Raw genomic sequence first — 26,070 nt, forward strand, 5'->3', positions numbered from 1 at the left:
CCAAGCTATTAAATCTTAAGGGACAGGTTCATATAGAAATAAAAGTCCGGTAGGCCACATACTATACCAAAAAATAATTTCGTGGGCTACATAATATACCGGTGCCTATATGGCTTTAATAGTTTGGGAGCGCTAACCGCGGCCAAACTAAAGCAGAATGTACCGAGGAACGCACGTAACAACGCACAGAGGAACGCGCCCAGCTCTGAGTATTTGTTTCTGCCCAGAGTCCACACGACAGTTTACTTCGAGAATAAAGTGCGACAGTTCGCGCACTCACGCCCCACGTTGGTGTCTTCACGGGCCCCAAGATGTTGACAGGAGAGTTAGTGACTGTCGGTCATTCACACGTTTAAAACCCAGTTAAAGTTTCAATATTAGCTCTCTCTCTCAAAAAAAAAAATAATAAATAAATAAATAAATAAATAAATAAATAAATAAAATAAATGAATAAATAAATAGAAATAAAATAAATAAATAAATAAAATAAAAATAAAATAAATAAATAAATAAAATAAATAAATAAAAAAGGGCCATGATAGATGTACAAAAAATAGCTGATGTATTGCATTTACTGTGCAGTCGTACATGAGACAGAAAGATAGACAGATAGATACAGATATATAAATCTATGGACTATGGAGAGGCAGATAGACAGATTGACAGAGAGACAGAGAGACAAGCAGACAGGCTAGCAGACAGGCAGACAGATAGACACACACACACACATACGCACATACACACACACACACAAACAAACACACACACACACACACATTTACACACAACACCGTGCGCGGACGTTTTGACTTAGGACATTTCGGCCTCAGGAGACCCCGGACGTTTACCCTTCATTCATATATACCGTTTTTATATTATGTCTTATTTTAACTTATTCGTCACATTTTAGTTATAACATAATTTTATACACAGACATGATATTGTATTTCTTTAAATTGTTGGTATCACTGTTTTTCTCACCTATCAAACCTCTATTTTCACCACTAAACGGATAATTAATTCCTCAGAGTTCTTCACACATTCCAAAGTTTGAGCAGTTTCTAAGTTTATGGCATCATGAGTAATATGAAATGATGCTCACCTTCTCACCTACCACACCTAATTTCACACCTGCAAAGTTAGTCAACAGAGCAATTACTAAGTTTGAGCAGTTCATGTGTTATTGAAATAATTTTCGCATTTCTTACCATTGGAATTTTTTTTTTTAACAAATCATAAATTTGATTGAGTGATCATCCCTTGTTAAGCCACAAAATATTTTTACATGAAGAGTATGAATTGAATAAAAGCTAACTTATCATGAATGAATAAGATAGAAATTTTGTTATATTTGAGAAAGACAGGGAGATAGATAAATAGATCCATAGATATACATGTATAGATAGATAGATACATAGATTATATGGATAGATAGATAGAGACAAAGAGAGAGAAATAGATAGATAGATAGATAGAGAGAGAGAGAGAGAGATGGGTGGTCAAGTGTGGGTCTGCAACGTCTTGTCTTTGTTACCTATCGACCTCACCTGATCAGTCTTAGACCCTGTGACAATATATGTATGTATGTGTGTGTGTGTGTGTGTGTGTGTGTGTGTGTGTGTGTGTGTGTGTGTGTGTGTGTGTGTGTGTGTGTGTGTGTGTGTGTGTGTGTGTGTGTGTGTGTGTGTGTGTGTGTGTGTGTGTGTGTGTGTGTGGGTGTAGGTGGGGTAGACCTCTGTATGGAGTCTCGTCCTGAGTTCTGTTTAGTGAAAACCGACAGACGTTAACCAGGATTAAGTATCGGAAGGACATAAACATAGCAAAGGGGTTAATCAAAATTATAACCTTTACTCGTGCATCACCGGGACCTGAACTCAATCTGAATAAAGCTGTGTAGTCATAGCCAGAACGAAATCTCTAGATAACGTCACCGTTCATTATAGGCGCCTTCCATGGTCTCGTTATAGTCTTTCAGACTTCGTTCGATTCGGGGCCGTTCTATGTAATCGTGGTGCTTGCGGGTAGCCAGCTTGAAACGAAAAATCTTGGACATATTTTTTTTTTAAGAATGTGATCATGTTTTTTGAGTACTCTGGGTTCGGAAATTTCGATGATTTCGTGCTTGCTCTTATTATTGTCGTCAACTTCCGACAGACGCTGACTCTTGGTTAACGATCTCTCTATGAATCGTTCACTGTGAAAAATATAATCATAAAGAAAGATATACATGAATAACATGTGTGACAAAATGCATATATATATATATATATATATATATATATATATATACATTTATACATATATATAATACACACACACATATATACATATGTATATATATATATATATATATTACACACACACACATATATATATAATACACACACACACACACACACACACACACATATATATATATATATATATATATATGTATATATATATATATATATATATATATATATATATAGTATATAGCTAAACTCAAAGGTATAAATCCACTCCCACCCATTTCATCCCCACATACTCCACTACCCTTTACCACCCCTCCCTCTATATACATACGTATGTACAGACACACACACACACACACACATATATATATATATATATATATATATATAAATATATATACATGTATACAATTAACGCATATATACACACATATGTGTATATATATATATATATATATATATATATATATGTATATGTATATATATATACAGTATATATATGAGTTGAGATATTTAATCAATTACCTAAGCCTTAAAACATATTTTTATATATTTTGTTCCAACTGTAGAAGATTAGAGATATTTAAGGAAAAGCACTGAGAATGTTAATGTTAAGGTAATCTCTGTTAACGCCTTGTGGCCCAGAGACATCGTTTACATATTCTATTCTTTTAAACACAAGACATTTATGTGTTTAACGAGATCCTTAGAATATTCATCATATATTGTATATTTCTAAAAAAAAAAAAAGCACCAGACCCATAAAGATATTTCGGATTTATGGGAATATACGTTCCGTTATTTTACATTGAATTCCTCACTATACACGTTCAAATGCAAGGAAAATTATTTTGTAAACAAAACTGTATGGAATAGCAACGAGATATACACTTGCATAATCCTGATGTATCATGACTCGTATTTATGTATCCGAAACAGTGTGCCTCTGTGAGGCGAGCATCTAGCCAGAACCTATAAAGTAAATCTTTCTGTGTAACCGGCTTTCTGCACTCGCCTCGTTACCTGCAGACCGACCGGTCGAACCCCGAGCTCGCGTCGCCTCCGGCAGAGTGCCCCTCCGAGATCTCCACCGGACGTCAGGTTGCTGACAAGCGGGACCCGCCCTTCTTCAGAATTTACAGATGTGCGTGTGTGTGAGCGCGCGCTTGTGTGTTCCGGTTTTGTAAACCTGTGTACGAAGACCAAAACACACAGATTCATAAGCTTGTGTACGTACACACGCACTTGCACATTTGCGGCACCTACATCAGCATTCCTTACCTAAACATACACACAAAATGGTGAACATACTGGCACAAGCATATATAAGACCCCAACACATATACACACGCACACACATATACACAGACACAAACACGCATATACATGCACTCGCATGCGCGGACACGAGTACATATATGTGAAAAAGTCATACACACAAACATACACACACACACGAATACACGCACACGAGAACACACATCATGAATACCGGTGGAAATATGAAGAAATGAGGAAATGTTTCTTTATATTTAAATCATGGATGTGAACAAATATGAGCCCAGGATTAGTGGAAGAAATAACCGGAAACAAGACTGGTACAATAAAGGGTGTGAGACATCTAAAAATGACAGAGGCGTGGCTAAGGGAAAATGGAAAAAAGAGAAGAACCAGTAGAACAAAGAAAGCTTACAGTCGATCTGTAAATGATTACACAAGAATCCGCAGAAGAAAGCATATTTGAAAGACATATTGTAGGTAGATGAAAATATTAATGAAAATAGTTTTACAGGGTTATTAATGGTAAAATGAGACACAAATAAGGAATATCTAAGTGGTAAGGTTTTTGGGAGATTTCAACTCGGGCAGAAACTATGAATAGAAATTTTCTATATTTCCTCATAAAGTAAGACAGCTTTATAGAGGAGGGAAAAGCGAAAAATAAACTGGGTTTGAATGACATAAACGTAGAGGTGAAGGAAATGGTTAAATGTTTTAGACAACTACAGTAGATGTAAGAAAAACTTCGGGGCCTTGTCGGTTTTCAAATTGAACATTTAAGGAATGTGAGGAACAACTGGCTGATAAGATTCATGATCTTATTGAGAGTTCGTTAGAAAAAGGAAAAGCACCACAAGTTTAGAAAAGGGATAACGTGGCACCATTTCATGAAGGTGTAAGGAGACAGCAATGAGTTACAGGCAGGCATCATTGACCAACACAAAAGTTAAATCATATCAAATGATTGTGGAAGATCAATGGGTCACATATCTTAAAGGGATTAACAGTTTGACAGACAGCTTGGCTTTAGATATGGAAGGTCATGTGTAATGAACCTATGAAGATTTTGCTCGAGAGTTACTGGTGTGCTGCAAGCGAGGGCTCGGTAGAATGTGTGTACTTCGATCAAGAGAATGTTTTTGATAAAGTACCTCCTAGGATGAGGTGGATGGATGGGGTGAAGGGGGCTTTGGGGAAGAGGGGAATGTCAGTTGAGGAAGGACGGGAGAGGACAGAAGACAGGGGTGAATGGAGAATGGTTGTATATGGATGATGTTGTGATTGCATGAGGTGGAATGGGCGGGGGGATGGGGGGTGAGGTAGTATGTGTGAGCAAAATTTGACGCAGCCCGAAGGGATTTCTCCCCGTCCTCTCATTTTATGCAATGGGGGGGACGGAGAGGGGGGGTCGCCGATTTAATGAAGCGGCCTTGCTGTGGATGTGCTGTGTCTTGCGACACTGCTTCTGACCCAGGGCAGTGGACAAGGTGCAGGGATGACCCGTCATTCAGGAGGTGCTCAGATAAGAGGGAGGGTGGAGGGGTGTGGAGTGTATTCAGGGATGGAATGGGTGGAAATGATTTTATGCCTTTTTCTTTTTGGCTACCCCCCTTGTAAGGGGGAAGAAGCCTTGGTATATGTATGTATGTATGTACCTCATGGTCAATTGATGTGGAGACTGGAGTATATTGGAATCTTAAGATGTAAACTACTTGAATGAATGAAATATTTTCTAAAGGCTAAGTACATTAGGACACCTGTAAATTATTCACTGTCGTGATGGAGAGATGTGAAAAGTGGAGTCCCACAAAGTTTGGTGCTAAGACATATAATGCTTTTATATATGTTAATGACTTGATGGAAAGTACAGTGGGTCATGCTAACATGTTTGCAAATGATGCAACAATGATGAGAAAAACGAAGACTGAGGAGGACTGTTAGCCGTTGACGAAAGATCTGGACCCTATATTCTCATATAACCAAGAACGGAACACTTATTACCAGTATAGAAATTAAAAAAGCGAAGTATTGGAAACCAGCAATAACTCAAAAAGCAAATCCACTACAAAGGCAAAGAAAGAAAAACATCTGAGAGTGTTGATAAAGGACAACCTGTCACTTTGCAGAACATTGAGGTGGTTTTTCAAAAAATTAATGAAGAGGTAATGAAAACGCTCTTATAAACAACAATATGTCCAAGACTGGTATATACGTTGGTGGTATGGTCTCCACATAGAATGGAAGACATAAGCAAGGTCAAGAATATGCAAAGAACAGCAACCAAATTGATTCATAGCGTGGCAGATAAGCCATATCTAGAAAAACTAAACGAATTAAATTTGACGAGTTAAACACTATATGAGGACGGGGCCTTTATTTGTACGACGTTTCGCTTATTACAGCTTTTTCAAGTACAAGTTGAGATATATCGTCAATCTTGTCGGCAACTGCCACTTTCATGAAAATTAAATTTGCCAACGTTGATATATTGAAGAGAAAGATATAACTTCATTACAGTGTCCTGGTCTCTAAAGGAGTCTGCATTGACAGAGGAAGTCTACTGATTAGGGAAGTTTTCGAGTGATCGTAAAAAAATAATAATAAACAACAACAACTGAATGTCTCAAAGGTGCATAAATACTTTGAACAGCAAAGAAGGCCATAAAGCTCACTCAAAAATTCATTAGTATTTCGGTCTTTCTATGTCTTCGACACTTTCCTCACTTCCGCTGATTACTGTCAATCTTTCATTCCTACTCCCCCTTCTCCTTGCTGCAACATATATATAAATAATCTTTAAATTGCGTTTACTGGCAATTGACCCTTTAAAAAACACTATATTTTAATTTTCCTACAAACACTCAGCTCCTGTCATACAGAAATAAAGAACTTGGATGCTTACTTACTTACTTCTTCTAACTTCTGCTCCCAAGTAGGCTTTCAGCCTGTCAGTCGGGCCAGCACACTTCTCCAGATTGTCTTCTCAAAGCTTCCTTCTTCCCTCAAATCCTCTATTTTTCCTAATCCATTTCCCTCTAGGATTTCTTCAACCCCATCTTTCCATGATTATTACATTGTTGTTTGAAACTTGAAGTTGCAAAATTTTTTTTACAAGTACAGAAAATAAACATAAAGGGTTACAATAATTCAAATAATTTACAAGTACAGATAAATTAACTAATGGAGAGAAATAACTGGGGAGCAGTACTTACAAAGTAAAGAAAGTAAAGAAATGACACATGAGAGCGTATGCATTATGTTTATTTTCTGTACTTGTAATTTTTTTTGTAACTTCAAGTTTTAAATACCAATGCAACATTCCAAGTTCTTTATTTCTGTATGATTGTATTTTATATGTTCCAGATATTTCCTGAGGCTGTCTAAAGGTAGACGAAACGTTGAAAGTTAAAATATATGATTTTGGTGAACTCATATTTGCCCACCCACCAAATGTCCTTGTTAGGAAAATTGGAAATACGCACAAGAAGATTAACAACTGTCAGAATGCTGTCGATTTTAACAATCCATGCCTACAGAAGAATCTGCTCCCATATTAAAATATATATATATATATATATATATATATATATATATATATGTATATATATATATATATTCTGTTGAAAACGACAACAAATTCATTAGAGATTAATTTCTTTCGTAAGCTTTCTAGCTTTCTGAAAGTAGATTCATTTTTATACCCACCATTGACATACTTCCCTTCATTCCAACTGAAGATGCAGAACGATCTGCGAAACGTCTTGGATTTATTCTACTGTGTTTTGTTTATTTTCATTTATTTTGTGTATAACAAAGACTTCTGTGTTAATATAAGTTCCCAATGTCAATTGGAAATATGCTTCTTCCCCTCACTTTTCCTCAGAAATCTACTTTCCGAAAGCTAGAAAGCTTATGAAAGAAATTAATCTCTAATGAATTTGCTGTAGTTTTCAACAGAATATGCTTGAAAGAGAATCTCCTGCCACGCTTCACGTATATATATATATATATATATATATATATATATATAATATATATATATATATACACACATACAGACACACACATTTATATATATGCACACACACATTATATATATGTATATATATATATATATATTATATATATATATATATATACATATAGACTATATTATGACAGATAAGGCTGAAGACCCTGTTGGTCGAAACGTCAAAGCATTAAAATTCTCCCATTACTCCTTGTCTGCTTCCTCCACCTTCAGTCTTATATATATGTATATATATATATATATATATATTATATATATATATATTTTTATATATATATACATACATACATATATATATATATATATATATATATTTATATATATATATTTATTTATTTATGTTTTGGAAGGAGGCCATTTATGATGCATGCGTTGTTGAAGTCAACAGCTGTGATAGCATTATTATGCTTGTAGAAATGCTTTTCTAAGTTGCGCACCAACGTGCGGTCGTCTGGAAGCAGGTTCTTAAGCAGATTGCTGAAGTCCATGGTGTATATCTCTCGAGACGTCTTTCGGCCTTAACTGGCCATCTTCAGGAGGTGTGGGCTGGTCAAATTTGACCAGCCCACACCTCCTGAAGATGGCCAGTTAAGGCCGAAAAACGTCTCGAGAGATATACACCATGGACTTCAGCAATCTGCTTAAGAACCTGCTTCCAGACGACCGCACGTTGGTGCGCAACTTAGAAAAGCATTTCTACAAGCATAATAATGCTATCGCAGCTGTTGACTTCAACAACGCATGCATTTATTTATGTATGTATGCTGTTGTCATCGACTGTGGCTTGCCAGTGCTTCTATTCTTTTGCCGCTGTCGTGCGTCAAACGTATAGCCTGGTGCACATAATATATTTATACATTTGTCAGGACAATGATGGAACCCCACCTTAATTTGAATTATTATACCTGTCTAGCGTTGTAAGATTGATAATTATTGCCCTAGTAATAGGAAGAGAATATTTGCTCACTAGAACAGGATGTTCAATTTAGAAGCATATGGAAATTGTTAATAGATACATGTGAACTATGTTAGGCTAGATTCTATGTCTTTTAACATTAGGTCTTCAGGATGTGTTAACCCATTTCCAGTTATTCATTTGTAAGCCTGAACACCTTTGTCTAGTATGAATGTACGAAGATTCAAACGTGCTATCATGCAAGACCTCGCGGGCTGCCACGAGCAATCCATTGTTATATCTTTCTATCCGTGGAGATTGTGTCTACCTCTTAAGGCTCTGAATTTATTTGCTGGCAGTCAGGGAGAATAACCTATAAGGTACCCGAACCATCTCGATATAATCGCCGAAGAAAGATTCGAATGTGAAGTTATATACTATTAGTTATATGTTAGTTTATCATTATTTACTATTTACCTGTTTGTTTATTATTCAACTATACCTATGCATTTATTTATGTATTTTATTTGTTATTTATATTATTATAGTTTTTATTTATTATTTTATTATTATTATGAAAGCAGCTACATGATGAAAATCGAGTGCTGGAGAGAAGAATCGACGCTTTTCTCTTCAGGTCTCCCCAGTTGCTGTACTGCATTCTCCTCTACAGCTGTGGTTCCTGTCCTCCTAGCTGCTGCTGCTGGCCGCATCTTTATGGCTGTTACTGCTGTTCCTGTCACCATAACTAGTAATACCAGACCTATCGCCATAACAGCTGCTGCTGTACGAATCTCTACCAGAGTTGCTGTTACCGTTCCAGGATCCTGAGGTGTTGTTGGTCTTCCAGACGAAGACACCGTTCTTGTTCACCTGGATCTGTTGCCGATGACCCCTGTTCCGGGCACCGCGAGGGTTTCGTTCTCATCATTACAACGTAAGTCATCTATCGAGGAGCTGACGTCTTTTATTCTCCGGCTTTAGTTCCTCTTGCCTCATCGAGTTATGTTTAATTCCTATTACGCGGCTCGGAAAAAAAAAACATATTTTTGTAACGCCTTTTTTTTTTTTACCTTTGCTGTGAACTTGCTAGTTACTAGATTATTTTCTTATGCTTTTTATCTTATTATCATTTCTTTTTTATATCCATTCTTGTTTCTTTTGCCTTGTAACCAAGGCCATCATATCCACAAGTTTTAATTGTCGTCGTACATATAGAAATTACCTGTGGGTGCAACGGTGTGTGCGTGCGTGCATGCGTGCGTGTTTGTAAAATGTAAACAAATCTATGCCGATACAACTACGGAGACTGAATATAAACAACAAGCGTCATTCTCAATTTGTGTTTACAATTAAATTAATCATATTTTAGTAAAAAAAATAAACATACATTTTTGTATGTATATGTATGATATATACTGGATATGTATGTATATTAGTTGTGCATCTAATGTGTGCTTGTGTATTTTTTAAATTTCTAGAATCATGTATATTTCTTACCTTCTGACCAGCCGCCTGGTGGGACTGCCTCTTGTCAACCAGTGGCCCTCGTTTCCTAATTTCTCTCCTCCTGTCTCTTTCTCTGTAGACTTCATTTTGCAGTCTCTCTTTAAGATCTTCTCCTCGAATCGCCAAAGCTTCCTTAACTCCTTCCGTCCATCTTTTTCTAGGCCTGTCCACCCACCGGTCTTCTACCTTCCGTCCGCATATGAAGAGCAGCCGCCCCGGGCAGTCTCTCTCTCTCTCTCTCTCTCTCTCTCTCTCTCTCTCTCTCTCTCTCTCACACACACACACACACACACACACACACACACACACACACACACACACACACACATCCTCTGCATATGTCCATACCATCTCAGGCGATTTTCTTGTATATGTTCTTCATGTATATTTACAGTATATAATTTCCTATGCATGTATAGTATGAATCTGTATATGTATGTGTATAAATATATAATTCTACACCTGTGAACAAAAGCACACACGGAAATACATATACAAACAAACAAACACGGAGGAGTAATAGTTGTCGATTACGAGTCCACGAACACACACACACATGTTCACACACATAAACACACACACACACACACAAACGCACACACACACATACACACACACACACAAATAACAAGCAAACAATCTATAAAACAAGCAAAAAAGAAGCAACACAAATAAACAATAAAAACAAACATACAAGAAAAATAAACAAACAAGTAAAACAAACCAATGAATAAATAAAAGAAAGAAAAACAACAACCACAAAACAAGAAAACAAAGACACAAACAAGACAAACAAACAAATAAGACAAATAAAAAATATATAACAAAATTATAAAAAACAAAGAAAAAAACAACTAAGTAACTAAATAACTACCCAAATAACTAACCAGCTAAATAACAAATTAACCAACAAATACATCCCTGTCCTGCATGAAAAAACATAACAAGATATTCGAATAAAAGAAGAAGTGGGGCAGCCCGCACCAGAGGGGCGGAAAGAGGTGATATGACATTTATCTTTATTTCATTTGTTATTTACATTATTATAATTCTTATTTATTAATTTATTATTACTATGATTTTTTTCGCATCCGACCAAGATATGGACCAAAAGGTCTGCTGTCGGCATGCTCCGCCTTTGTAATCCTTTGTAAGTGGAGAAAGAAGAGCACAAACTAAAGAAAAAACATGTAAGATCAGCATTTGCAGCGTGAAAGAACATCAAGAGGACACACCAAAATAACTGAAGAGCATAGAGGGCTATGAGGATGTAGGGAAGCACAGCTTTTCCAGACAAGAGCGTTAATTTGTGTGACAGATTGGAAATAGAAATAATCCAAGCGAATATCGTAAGCGAAATTAAGGTTAGTTTTGACAAATGGAGGTACAGAAAGGGAATCTCATAAGGACAGCTATAACCTGTATATTACAATTATATAAATACACTTAGATAAACACACTAAGACATGCACACATTTATACACACATGAGCGTACAGACACACATACACACATATATATATATATATACAGTATATATATATATATATATATATATATATATACATATATATATATATAGAGAGAGAGAGAGAGAGAGAGAGAGAGAGAGAGAGTGAAAACATCGCAGATATGTTACTAATTACAAATGTGGGTTTCTTAAATAAACACTGAACATTAGGCAGCTGGGAAGTTTCCGTGTCGACAGTTTATTTTATAAGAGACCTGAGCTCTCTCATCTAGTTAAGGCCGCAAAAGTGAAGCAAAAATTTAAGTTATATGTTTTAAGAATCTCTGTATCTAATACATTAACTTAGATATAATTGGTCATGAATTGGTGCCCGAGTGGATGATTGAAAGACCCATTTATTTATGTATGCTAAGGGAAGATGGCGCTGTAATGTCAGATAATCATCTGTTCGAAAGGAGATTGAGAGTTGATTGAATGTAGAAAAGAGAGAAGGGAAGGTGGGAGAGAGGCGCTGTTATTGATTGAGTTGAGCGAAAAAGTTAAAGAGAAATGCCAGGCGACTATGGGATTTACATGTCACGTAAGAAAAGAGAGCAGGGAAGTGGGAGTAATTAAATGGATGCGAAGGAATTATTCAAGTTGGCAGAAATCGAGTGAGGGATTAAGATAAAGGATGGTAAGGAAGGACGGTTTGTGAATAGGGACAGAAAATAAGCGCACATACAATAAGTGGTTACAAAGAACGAATAAGGGAACATATGAAGGAATAAAGAGTATGAAAGTGTAATCCTGGGTGATTGGGGCCAAGAGAAGAGTGGATGAAAGGTCGGGTAGGCGCTTGACTGAGAATTTTGAAAGTTACAGAAAGATGTTTTGGATGGAATCGAAGAGTCTGCGAAGTAGAACCTCAGGGGCAGAGTAAAAGGTAAAAGTAGCAGTTGGATAATTGTTGATGAAAGAAAAGACTATAAGAGTGAGATAGATGGAATATATCAATATATTTCTTAATATAGAGGAAAGGAAAGAAAACGGAAAAAAGGTGAAGTAGGAATTGTGGAGTGACTGTTAAGATTGTTCAATATGTGTCTACATGAAGCAAATTCCCTGGTGGATTGGCAAAGTGCATGTATAATCCCGCTATACAATGACTGGAAAATAAGTATATGTGAATCGTGTGTTGATTGAAAGGAATAAGAGGGAAGAAAGGGGTCATTTTGAGAAGATCCGTTTGAGTGTGAGGAAGAGTGTGTAGATAGATTTTCTTTTATAAGACAGTTATGGAATAATTATTTAGCAAAAGATAAAGGCGTTTTTTAACTTTTCAATGATTCTGGAAGACACATTAAATGGTGACAAAGAAATGTTGTGGAACGTGTTACAAAAATATGGAGTAGTGAGAAGTGTGTAGAAGGCTTTCGTAAGTTATCATATGAATAGAAAGGCATAGGGGTCAAGAATAGAGTGCGTGAATGGTTTGAGGAGAACATGAGGCTTCGTCAAGGTTGTGTGATTTTATGGTTATTCAACGTGTATACAGACAGTGCACTAGCACAGTATTCAAAGCAAGCATGCTAAGCAGAAATTTGGATTAGCTAGTGAGATTGGAAGGACATGGGAAATTAACAGCCTATTATTTACAAATAAATCTGAGCTTGTGGCGGATTCTAAGGATTGTCTTTAAAAGATTTAGTAGAAATATATATATATATATATATATATATATATATATATATATATATATATATATATATAAATAAAATAAAACTAAAAATGAATGTGGGTAAAATTAAAGCGATGAGATGTACAAAGACTGGTGTTAGTCGTGTGCTAAATGCGAGTGTGAAAACTAAATCTAGTGATGGGACGATACCAGAATTTCTAAACATTCCGATACGTATCCCGATGCCGATAACTGATTAATCATTGTAGGTATCTGAATCGGACTCGCATCATAATCGGAAGTTTAGTGTAGTATCGGTATTTGTATCGAAATTGTTATAATTTTTTGTAGTATCGGTATTTGTATTGAAATTGTTATAATTTTTTGTATCATCCCATCATTAGCTCAGAGGCTTGAAGAATTAGAGATTTCTGAGTATCTGCGTGGTGACCTGAGTAGTGAATATGGAGATGAACGATAAAATAACGGAAACAAGTAAATATCGGGATGGAATGAAAAGTGTTATGGGAAATAGATATCTCGTTTTATGAAGGAGTGATTGTATCCAAGATACCGTGTGGAGCGGAGACTTGGACTGCAAGGAAGATGGGAAGGAAGAGATTGGATGTTTAGGAGATGAAGTGTTTTGAGAAATATGATAGGAGTTTCAAGAATGGAAGAAGCGAGAAGAGTGGTGAAGTAGAGAATGGGGTTGTGAAGAAAGCTCTTGTATAGGGTAGAATAGACAGCGAAGGGGTGTAGAAAGAACGAGAGAGGACTAAGATACAAAGACCAGAAACAAAATAGAGAGATGAGGTAAATGGAGACTTTAGATATGGATCATGCAAGAGATAGGGATGAATGGAGGGAGTGTGTGAAAGAATGAAGAGATGACAAGACCCATAGAGACGTTCTTCTCGCCTGTTTCATAATCTATTTTGAGTAGATGAGAAGATAGGGGTGGTGACTATAGTGTAACACAGTTGACAGGAGGATAAACCAGATCCTGTGTCAGAGCTGTGCCTCGCTGCATTGCTTTTGGCCCGAAGAGGATGGCGGGAAGCAGAATGATTCTTTATTCTTGAGGTGTTGAAATGCTACGAGGGTTGAAAGCGTTTATTTGTTTATGATGGAAGTGTGTGCTTTGACTCGTATTTCCCCCACATAAAGGGGAAAGGGTCTTTAGTGTATGCATGTATGTATGTATGTATGTATGTATGTATGTATGTACGTATGTATATATGTATGCATGTATGTATGTGTATATGTATGTATGTATGTATGCATGTATGTATGTATGCATGTGTATATGTACATATGTATTTATGCATGTATGTATATGTATGTATGTATGGATGTGTGTATACATGTATGTATATATGTATGCATGTATGTATGTATGTATGTGGATATGTATGTATGTATGTATGAATGAATGTATGTATGTATGTATGTATGTATGTATGTACGTGTATGTGTGTATCCACATATATACCGTATGTATGTACTGATGTATTTAAGCATAATGTACCTCTATATTTTTCTCAATATATGCACATACGATTCAATATATGAGTCTGTATATATTCATTTCATTATCTATTTAAATATTCATACATATTCTAGTGAGCATATTAGTCATGGAACAACTGGTCACCACCAAACTGCACATGCAACTCATTCCCCTGGCCTATGAACACCAGGACACCTGTAGGCATGTACGTGTGCACCTGTGTGCGTGTGTATACGTGTACGGAACAGCTGCAGGTTGACATGGGATATTGTATATGCAGGAAGTGAGGCATAGCAGACGGTTCTATGATTTCCATCTCACGATGATGCCTTCCCCGCTTTTGTATTGTGTTGTCGGATCGGGGGTCCGAAGCCCGCATCAGATCGGCGGCTGGCCTCACCCACCCGGGGGTGGGGTGGGGGTGGGGGGTTCAGGAAAGGGGCCGACCCGCATTTTCGAGGAAAGAAGGAAGGAAAGGGGAAAGGAAAGGGGAAGGTTGAAGGTGGATAGGGAGAGGAGTTAACCGGGGGAAGGTGGAAAGAGAAGCGGGAAGAGGGGGGGGGGATGAAGGGGGGAGAGGGAGTAGGGCGAAGTGAAGGGGACAAAGAAAGCGCAAGAAGATGTGGAAAGGAAAAGGAAGTAGAGGGTGAAGGGGGAAGAGGTCATGGGAACGGTGAAAGTGATGGGGACAGGAAAGGGAGAACGAAGGAGAAAGATGCAGTCAGACAGACAGACAGAGAGAGAGATAGAGATAGATAGGTAGAGAGAGAGAAGGAGGGAGAGAGGGAGAGAGAGAGAGAGAGAGAGAGAGAGAGAGAGAGAGAGAGAGAGAGAGAGAGAGAGAGAGAGAGAGAGAGAGAGAGAGAGAGAGATATGAGGGAACAAGTGGAAGCACTAGTAAAGTGCAGAATAAATATATGGGGCAGGAAAAGGTAAGGGTGTAGAAGAAAAGAAGGAAGAAGAGGAGGAGAAGAAGGAGGAAGGGAGAGAGAGGATGAGGAGGTAAAGGATGAAAAGTGGAGGAGGAGGAGAGAGAGGAGAAAGAAGAGATGGAGAAGGATTAGAAGTAGAAGGAGTAGGAGGAGGAGGAGATGGAAGAAAAGAAAGAGGAGGAGAAAGAGGAGAAATAAGAGTCGGAGAAGGATTAGAAGTAGAAGGAGGAAGAAGAGGAGGGGGACAAGAAAGAGGAGGAGTAGAAAGAGGAGAAAGAAGAGTCGGAGAAGGATTAGAAGTAGAAGGAAGAGGAAGAGGAAGAGGAAAGGGAAGAAAAGAAGAGTTATAAGGAAGAAAAGAAATAAGAAACGGAGGAAGAGTTGGAGGAGGAGGAGGAAGAGGATTAGGAGTTGTAGGAGGAGGGGAAGGAGGACTATAAGTGTTTCTGGTCACGTTACCATAACCTTCCCCATATGTTTGATATGTACGTAATATAGAATATTAACCGCTGGCTGGCAACTGAGATTGAAAAATTCCCTGGGAGCGGTTTTCAAGCTGGGTTTGTGAAGTATTGAGACCTGTTACAATGTTATAATGATAAAGCATATCAACAGATCTTACGGTCCATAAAAGTGCTGGATAATGGTATTAATGAATAAATAAATAAAAATTCTCTAGATTTTAATTCAAGTGAACTTTAAATATTATCTTATACAATCGGCTAGAAGCTTAGTTCATTTATTGAGGACACATTTAACAAAATTGTGTCTAAATACTTATAGATGAAATCGACATCCTGACAGCTTGAGATCATCATTTGTCGTTCAGTTATTATCTAGTGTACGCTTATTTTCAGTTTGGAAGAAATTATATAAAAAAAAAAATAATATCAAAGATTTGTATTAAGTCTCCTTTAGGTCTCTCTCTTCTTCTTCTTCTTTTTTTTTTTTTTTTTTTGAGAATTAAGTATCCTTTAAGTCTTTTTTTTTTTTTTTTTTTTTTTTTTTGACTAGGCTCAAATGCTGCGGATTCTAGAAAAAACATTCCTTAAGAACTCTCTAAACATTTTCTTCTGTTAAATGTTCTACCCTTCAGAATAACTCCCTGATTACAACTGTTCAACCAGCTTTCAATCAACTTTAGTAGGTTACCTCTCATTTCATAAGGTGTGATTTACTTTTGTCCTATTTCAACTTTTATATTATTCCTTTTGTCCTACGTCAAGATGACTTAGAAAATTTCAGACATTTTGTTGTGCAGGAGCGTTTACTTTTTAAGTAAAGTTCAATGGCTTCTCTCATAATTGTTTTCGTGATTTTTCTACAAACAAGGTCAGCTTAAAGTTCTATGGATTCTACGTTTGAACTTTTTGAATATGTGAATAACCCTTTCCCATTTACATTATCTTCGTGCATATCCGGTTGTGATATATGATAATTGCTAATAGGACAGTAATATATATATATATATATATATACATACATATATATATCTATATACATTTATATATACACACATATATATATATATATATATAAATATATATATATATATTGCATATATTTTCATATATATGTTAATGTATATATATATATATATATGTATATATATACATATATATATATATATATATATATATATATAAATACACGTTACTTTATAATTATCATTATTTTCTATTCAATATTCTGGGATGACAATCGTCGGACCAGTGGATTTCATTAACCTTGATTTTTTTTTCTATACATTTCCCAATATTCTATGCATGTTCCAATATAGGTATTGGACCTTTTGATATATATGATTAATCAACCACATGGTTTTATTATGGTACAGTGTTGAGGGAGGAAGAGAGTGGAAGGGAAGAAGTAGGAAGGGAAGAGGAGGAAGGATTATTAGAAGGAGGAGGATACAAAGGAGTTAAAGGGAGAGGAGGAAGAAAAAGAGGAGGAGGAGAAACAAGAGAAGGATGAGGAAGAGGAAGAAGATGGGAAGGAGGGGAGAAGGAGAAGGAAGGTGTGGTATAATGAGAAGGAAAACTCACTCCTTTTTTTCCCTATGTCACTTGCATTTCCTCTCTCTTGCTCCATCTGTTCCCCTTCTTCGTTCTCCCAGATTTGCGTTCTCCACATTCCTTCTCTTACATCCGTTCTATTCCTCCTCTCTTTCTCTCTCTTCTTCTCCCTACTCCTCCTCTCTTTCTCTCTTCTTCTCTCTGTCCCTCCTCTCTTTCTTTCTCTTCTCCCTACTCCTCTCTTTCTCTCTTCTCCCTATCTTCCCATATCCCTCACTCCTATTCCTCCATCTTTTCACTCTTTTCCATCTCCTCCTTTTCGTCCTTCTCCCATTTCTTATCCTCTCCCTCCCTCTCTATCTCATCCCTAATCCCTCTTCCTCTCTTTCCCTCGCTCTTCCTATTCATGTCCTGTTCTCCCATCATCCTTCGTTTCACTTCTCTAATTATGGCTTTCTTCTTTCCTCTTCTTCCTCATACTGTTCCACAGTCCTCTTTTCTTTCCCTTTCTCTCTATCTCTCTTCTTCCCCCACCACTTACCCCTTCTCCTTCCATGTTGTCAAATCCTCCTCTTCCTCTTCCTTTCCTCCGTCTAGCTCAATCTTTCTCTTATTCACTTTCTCCTTTCCCTCCTGTCCGCTAACTTGTTCCCTTCCCTTTCCCACCCACTCCGCCCTCCCTAATCCCCTTTTCCCCATCTCCCTCCCTTTCCCCCTTCTTGCCACCCCCTTCCGCTCTCTCTCCTCCTAATCCTTCCTCCCACCCCCTCCCCTCCCCCTAATCCTCTTTCCCCAACCCCTCCCTCTTCCTCTATCTCACTTTCCCCATTTGCTTCCCAGCCTCTTCCTCCCCCAGCCGCCGCGGCCCCCTCCCGGCCCCCTCCCGGCCACCCCAATCCCCGGCCCCCCGGCCCCCTGAACCAGCATATTTAAAGGTTCATCAGAGGGGTGTTTTAATCGCTGGTCGGCCGGTCGGTCTGTCTCACAAGCGGTCGAAAGTGGACATTTTGATTTGACAGCCAGCAGAGAGACTGGAGACTACCTTTCCTCCATCAAACTCGCGCTGTTGGTGCTCAGCGGACAAAAAGGCAGACAGGAAAAAAATATTGGGGGTATATATCAGTATTTTGTATTTCAGCGGTCAGTGTCTCATGCTTTTTCTCTATCTATATGTTACATACATATCAATCTATCAATCTGTATCCTTGTCTCCCTCTTTCTTTCTTTTCCTCTCTCTCTCTATGCCTCTATTTTCGCCTATCTCTTTCTCTCTGTCTCTGCCTGTCTCTCTCTTTGCCTATATCTCTTTCTGTCTTTCTCTCTCTCTCTGTCTCTCTCTCTCTGTGTTTCTTTTTCTTCCTCATTCTCTTTCTGTCCCACTTTCTCTTTTTCTTCTCTCTTTCTCTTTCACTCTCACTCGCTCTCTCCTTTTACCTGTCTCCCAATTTCCTGCCCACGCTGGACCTGATTTATGCTCTTCGCTTTTCGGGTGTGTTCTTTCCCTCCGCTCCCCTTTATGGCGGATATATGAGTCATTTATCTGTTATTTGTTCGTCATTAATATGCACTGGCCGGTCATGGTGGGTCAATCGACCGATGGCTTGGGCAGAGGGGCCTGTGATAGATTTACGACAGAATGAGAGAGTCTGATATGTGTCCACTGTTTATGTTGTAGGTAGTGAAAGAGCAATTCATCAGAGGGCCATATGTATATGTATACGTGTATATACATATATACATATATATATATATATATATATATGTATATATATATCATATATTATATACATATAAGTATATATATACATATATACATACATATATATATATATATATATAATATATATACAGTATAAACATACATAATATGTATGTATATATGTATATATATACTTATATGTATATAATATATGATATATATATACATATATATATTATATATATATATATATATGTGTGTGTGTGTGTGTGTGTGTGTGTGTATAAGCTTTGTTGAAATCTACAACAGTGGTAGCCAATTTCGTGAATACAGGACCAAAATAAATTGGAAAGTGGACGGTGGGGTTTTGTACCAAAACAAGAATCCTTTGAGTAAGGATGTCAGAATACCATTGAGTTGCCCGTAGGTTGCACGCAAGATTTCCTCATAATTGGGAAATCTTCCCAACTTCGAATTGTTTATCACTGCCGCGTTCCTCGAATCATTTTCAATTCAGTTGGTGCCCATGATTGACCTCGCGTCATGCTCACTTGATGAAACCTGGAGGATCTCATCTCTACCGCGTTGCCGCTGTATCAACCCAGACATTCCCTCTCTAACTTTGGTGACTTTATGAGCTCATATATGTGTTGGTTCCATCGATTTTCTGTTATTTTTCCTTCGTGCCTCCCTTCATCATTCATGCGTCATTCAGGTGTGGAAGGTGTTGTTGTTCTATGGGATTTACCACAGAGTTGCTTGTTTATGGTGTCCTATATCGCCTTTATGGTCTCGTATCTTTTTCACCAAAGCGCGGCCCGCTCCTTCTATGTAGATTTTGTGGCACCCGCTACAAGGTATCCTTTGTAAGACGTTACCCTTCCTTGGTGGTTCTCCTTTATGTTTTTCCTTTGTTATGTTACCTATGTTCCTTCAATTTTATTTTTATTTTTTTAATATCTATTCTCTGTAGGTATCTGTCCAGAACTGAAGATTATATGGGAATAACTAGATATCTTTGGTCAATATTTTCTTTCTTATTCTTCATAATTTCTCTAAATGGTTTTCTTCTTAAGCTTGAACAGTATTTCTAAAGGGAAAAAATCGTTTTCTGGATGTATTAATGATGAATGTGAATTATTCTTCTAAAAGCTTCTTATTATATAATTCTAATGACCTCAGGAAAACCTATCACAATATATGGTTTTATTCTTCCATTATGTGCCGACAGATAGATTTATTCGGAAAATTTATCCTGGCTGTCCGATTTTTATGTCATTGTGTCTAAGAAAGGATATTTGTGATCACGGTTGGTTTGATTCCTTTACAAAATAATAAATCTTATATTTTGGACTTGACACTGGAACATCGGACTAATAAGAACATAAGAATGAAGGAGACTGCAAGAGACCATAAGGCCTACACTAGGCAGCTCCGTAATATGGTATACTTTTTTTTATATTCTTCTTAACCAAATTAATTTTTCTACCCCTACTACTTAATGACATATACATTAATTCTATTCTTAATATACTATTAATTATCCTATAATACAAACATTCTCTATTATAATACACAGAATAAAATCTATTTAAGATGGAGTTTTACTGTGAATTTTTATAGTGGAAATATATCATAAGATATTTCAGTCAACTTGGTTTTATAGTTTATTTAGAATAAAGATAAAAACGTACACAAAAGTAAATCATTTACAAAACGTAAAATATTTACAATTTCTGTACGGCAGACAGGTGGAACAATAGGCTTAAATAATAACTTACGTTTACAGTGAAATGGAAAGAGCAAATTTTGTTTAATATCTTTATGCTGTCACACATAACACAGCAAATTGCATGACAAGCAATCATAACATACGTATGTAAATAGATATTGTACTCATTTATAACTTTAGACAGAAAATCCTTCAGGGGTTCACGTAAAGCACACACACGCACACACACACACATACCCACATATAAACACAAACACACACACACACACAATCACATAAACTACTCGAGACGCGGTTGGTAGAGTTCCCGGCTGCCACTTCGGAGGTTCGGGTTCGAATCCCGTCCAGGGCTGAAATAATTTTAGCATCGCTGGGCTACGAGTCGTTACTCCAACTCTCGTGGGCGGGGAGTTGGGTGTGTGAGTGCGTGTAAGGTCACAGCATTACCCACAGATCGGTCATATGAGCCCTGAGCTCTCTTCCGGGAGGGAAATAGCTATCGATCACGAGTCCAACACGTGATCCAAAACCATGGTGACCTACACAGACGCACACACACACACACAAACGCTTATACAAACACACACACACACACACAAACACCTAATTACACAATCACTTACAACTACACAGACGTACACGCACACACAAACGCTCACACAAATACAAACACACACACAATGGAATTCCCTGGCGTTAGTTATAATAAAACTCCACTATATCGGAGAGTAGTTAGCCGAAATGACCTTAACTCCTTAGGTCCAGCAATGTCACCTAAGCCGAATTAATTTCGCCCGACGTTAAGAAGAATCGATCACGTAATGGGAGACATCGTTGTGAACCGATTAACTCCTTTGGTCCCTCAGCTGAATAAAATCTTCACGGCTTAGTTGAGTTAAACCGCTTAAAGAGTGACACCGGATTAAGCCGGACCTCTTGGATGGATGCTCGCCCTTTACAAGCGCGTAGCAAATGATGAATTAATCCTTTTGCCAAAAGAGGATGGAACGGAGTTGTTTGAAGTAGCTCCACCACGCAGATGAATAGATCAACTTTTTTGTTTTTTCCTCTGCAAGTAAGGAGGGATGACAACTGGCGATTTTACCTTCTTAATTTATTTTTTATTTTATCTTATTTATTTATTTATTTATTTATTTATTATTTTTTTTTTTTACAAAAGTAATGAGTAAGGAGGGCCGTAGGACCATAACAGGATTGGGTAAAGACATAGATTTCCGGTCAGTAGAGCGAGTTACGGTAGATGTACTAACACTGAAAAAAATTACAATGACCATCATAATGATGATTTCATCATTATGATTATCATTAGCGTTGCTAATCCGTCTTTGTAATTTCTCTCAGCTGAGTAAAATCATTTTATAATAATCGCACAAGTTAAGAAAAGTATTAGAATATCATATCTGCTCATCCTCTTAATGTTATTGACGATACATTTTTGCTGGCTGCCGATTACATTCGGCATGAGGAGTTCCCTCTCCCTTTCCCCTCGATTAATCCTTTCATTATTATTTGTGACTTGCCCATTATTTTGTTTAAATTTAGTCGATTTTACTCAGCCGATGGAAGGACCCTTACAATTGTCATTTTTGTTTATATGTCACAGTCGGCTCAATCGTGGATTACAAGTTCTTCGGCTGAACTATTGTTTCATCTCATTTAAGTGGATCCCGCTGTCCACGATAAAAGTGACATCTTAAAGGCCCAGTCACTCCAAGCTTACGACCTGTTTCCGACCATCAGCGATCAGGTGGTCGTCGGACAGGTGCAGGTCGTCTTTGGAAGTCGTTGGTAGTCGGTAATAAGATAGATAAATAGATAGATTAATAGATATGTTACAACACACACTGAATAGTCCCCAGTGCATGGATTTCCTTCTTATCAACCACATTAACTTTTTCCATTTCAGTTCCATGCATAGGTTTTGGGTCGCCGACCGATCGCTTGATTTTCGGTCCAAGGTGGTCGGAAACGGGTCGTAAGCTTGGTGTGATTGGGGCTAAGTTACAGTTATACGTCATTCTCCTTATCTTTTCAAGGAATGAACCACTTTCACCATAAATTTAAGATCGACAAGTAAACCTAAAATCTAATTATGTACTTATTCATTTTATTTAGATTATTCCTTATTTGTTGAGACATTCTGACAGGTTGACGTAAGCGGAGTAGGAAACACAGGAGTCTTGGTCTTGAGTTTATGCTTGACCAGTTTCGCAGGTATGCTTTTTAAAAAAATATGTAGATACTGGTACACAGATGGCTCCTTTGAAAAAGCATACCTGCGAAACTAGTCAGGAATAAACTCAAGACTAAGACTCCTGTGTTTCCTACTCCGTATTCATTATTTATATATATTTTTTTTTCAGTCGCGACCGAACGAGCGTGTGGATGTGCATTTTAGTAAGAACTTATTTACAATTCATTCTTTTTTCCCGGAGCCGCCCACTGCGGGGATTTTATTTTCATGGCGTTTTTTCGCTCTCTGAAATACGGAAATAATAAATAGCTATCGAAGGGCAACTTTTTTTCACCGGCTTGCACCCGGTAATACGTATATTCCTCGACCATTTAAACTTTTCTTACTTCTTTAGTTTACTGGGTTTCCCCGGCAGAGTTATGTTACCTTAAATCACCATTATTATTGTTATTATTGTTGTAGTTATTGTTGTATTGTTATTATTGTTATAATTATAATTATTATTATTATTATTGTTACTATTATCATTAGTTATCATTAATATTGTTATTATTATTAGTTGTTATTATTGTTATTATTATGGTTATTATTATTGTTGTTATTTTTATCATTGCTTCTGAACCAAGGCAGTGGACATGATGCAGGGATGACCCGTCATCCAGGATCCAGGAGGTGCCAAGATAAGTGGGAGGGAAGAAGGTGGAGGGGAGTATGTAGGGGATGGAATGGGTGGGAGTGGTTTCTATGCCTTTGTTTTTTGGCTACCTCCCTTGAAGGGGGGGGGAAATCCTTTGGTATATGTATGCATTGTTATTATAATTTTCATTGTTATTGTCATAATTATTACCATTATTATCACTATTATTTTTGTTAAACTGGATAGTCGCTAACATTCTGACTTTTTTTTAACTAATTGTTCAATATGGAAGAGAAGTTTCCAATAGTCACCTGGAAGCTAACATCGGCATTGTTTTAAGGTCTCTTGCCTCTTCTTCAGCTGGGTGGGAACAGTAAATACTCAAACAATCTGAGTTTATATATTCATAAATGTGAATGACCTAACCGAGTGTGGCTTGTGATCTATTGTCCGTGACTGATGTCACCGGTCTGTTACTATGGAGTTCTAGTCTGTTTTTTATTTTATGTTATTTAATTTTTTAGGGATATATTATCTGATTCTGCTGTGTATTTAGAGGTGATCTGAATTTCTCGATTAAAGTAGCTTCGATTATTTGTAATCTGCGGTGATCATTTGTCCGGTAAATAACGGAAATATTATTTCTCAAATCTGTTGCTTGTGGTCTTTTGTTATGTTGTGCTCTGTCGTGGGCAAAAGATCCACCGTTGTAACGGCGGTGATAGAGTCTTTTTATCTAGAGAAGTTCTAGTGAATCCAATGTAAGAATGTTGAAGGATTGCACAATTCCCTATCTGACATGTGTGTTTATACACTACATTGTTCCCGCTATGTTCTCTGGTGCTAGCTGTGTTGTTCCTCACAATAAATGATGCGGTTTTGTTTGACCTTTAAAAGCAGACTAAGTTGAGAGAAATCGAAATATGTAGATACTGGTACACAGATGACTATTGGAAACTTCTGTTCCACTTTGAACAATAAAAAAAAAATAATAATAATAATAAAAATAAAAAATCTTCCGCAATTTTCAGCGATCAAGCTACACAGATTATGAGAACGTCAATAGCTACCCAGTTAAAAAAATTTATCAGAGATAAGATTACTCCAAGAATATTATTGACATTATTGTCATCTTTTTGTCACATAGACGCATGTTGATATATATTTACGAAAGAGAGGGCCTAATAAACACCTTCAAGCTACTTGTGATTCACCTTGGTCTTTGGATCACGTGTTGGACGCGTGATCGACAGCTGTTTCCCTCCCGGCAGAGAGCTCAGAGCTCGTATGACCGATCTATGGGTAATGCTATGACCTTACACGCATACACACCCCCAACTCCCCGCCCACGAGATTCGGAGTAACGACTCGAAGCGCAGCTATACTGAAAGCATTTCAGCCCTGGGCAGGATTTGAACTAGGTACCACCGGCACCACCGAGACGTGTATATGTATGTGTGCTTGTATGCATGAGGGAGGCTACACTCGTGAGCCCGTCTCCTTGCCTCTATCTACTATAAAGTCAAAGTGTCTGTGTGTGTGTGTGTGTGTGTGTGTGTGTGTGTGTGTGTGTGTGTGTGTGTGTGTGTGCATGATTCACTGACATGGTCTTGGATCACGTGTTAGACTCGTGATCGACAGCTATTTCCCTCCCGGAAGAGAGCTCAGAGCTCATATATGACCGATCTATGGGTAATGCTGTGACCATACACGCACGCACACACACCCAACTCCCCGCCCACGAGAGATGGAGTAACGACTCACAGCGCAGCGATACTGGAATTATGTCAGCCATGGGAGGGATTCGAACCCAGACTGCCGTAGTGGCGGCCGGGAACTCTACCACTGCGCTACTAGTGTGTGTGTGTGTGTGTGTGTGTGTGTGTGTGTGTGTGTGTGTGTGTGTGCGTGCTTTCTGACTTCGCTTCCATTGGCGTACCTCATATATTTTGTTCCAACCAAGCCAAGGTCACACAACACAAGTAGCCGTTCTTAGCGGCCTCTCCCTTCGGATGAATATGATTGCCAGGCGTCAGCCAGAACAAATTATGTAAGGTACGTCATCTCGCAGAGGCGGTTTACTTGTTTACTTTTTTCTCGTAAGTGTCAGATGTGCTTGGGGTATGTTTGCCCGCGCTTTTCACATCACCTACCTTGACGGTGCGACGCGTCGTCCTGGACTGAAGAACACTAAACCCGATTTTCTTTATGAATAAACGAATGGATATTGAAGTAAATGGTCTTGGAT

Source organism: Oratosquilla oratoria, chromosome 35, assembly GCF_046742065.1.
Source record: "Oratosquilla oratoria isolate Oo_2021 chromosome 35, ASM4674206v1, whole genome shotgun sequence".
Taxonomy (NCBI): Eukaryota; Metazoa; Arthropoda; class Malacostraca; order Stomatopoda; family Squillidae; genus Oratosquilla; species Oratosquilla oratoria.